The 540-nt window shown below is 38.5% G+C and overlaps 1 protein-coding gene across 1 annotated transcript in view; it reads left to right on the top strand.

Moving 5' to 3' along the window:
- The window catches only part of LOC106877465 (uncharacterized), a 38,278-nt gene that overhangs the window by 32,635 nt on the left and 5,103 nt on the right, over positions 1-540 (top strand). The gene's annotated exons all lie outside the window — the stretch shown is intronic.

Here is a 540-nt window from a genome sequence, read left to right as displayed (position 1 = left end):
AATGTGTTCTTATTTTGGAAATGTTTCATTTGTTTCAATTGATTTTAAAATTAAATCAGTCACGAGGGAACCTTTCCTGTCCACACACTGTCGAAGGCATTCACGAAAGTTGTCCATAATTCGAATGGTCATTTTAAGTGGAATGTCATCAATTTCTTGACGAGTGGCATCTTTTAATTGTTCAATAAATCGAGGACGATGGGTGTATACCTCTGATTTCATATATCCCCACAAAAAAATATCGCACGGGTTCAAATTAGTTGTTCGGCTAACCGATGTCATTGCGCAATGAGATCAAATGACCGGGCAACATGTCCCTCAAAATGCCCATCACACGTCGAGAAGTGTGGGCTGTTGAAACCAAACATTGAAACCAAACACTGTCCCTATCGTCAAGCTCATGAAATATAGGTTTCAGAAAAGTCTTTAGCATTACACAATATCGATCAGAGTTCACAGTGACTGTAATACTGTCCTCTTCGAAGAAGTAAATACCCCAAATGCCGAATTCTGCTGCCGCAGAATATATATATATAAGAT

The sequence above is a fragment of the Octopus bimaculoides genome, chromosome 30, assembly GCF_001194135.2.
Source record: "Octopus bimaculoides isolate UCB-OBI-ISO-001 chromosome 30, ASM119413v2, whole genome shotgun sequence".
NCBI classification, from domain to species: domain Eukaryota; kingdom Metazoa; phylum Mollusca; class Cephalopoda; order Octopoda; family Octopodidae; genus Octopus; species Octopus bimaculoides.
The sequence above is the reverse complement of the archived record's forward strand: the minus strand, read 5'-3'. Positions and strand labels throughout refer to the sequence as shown.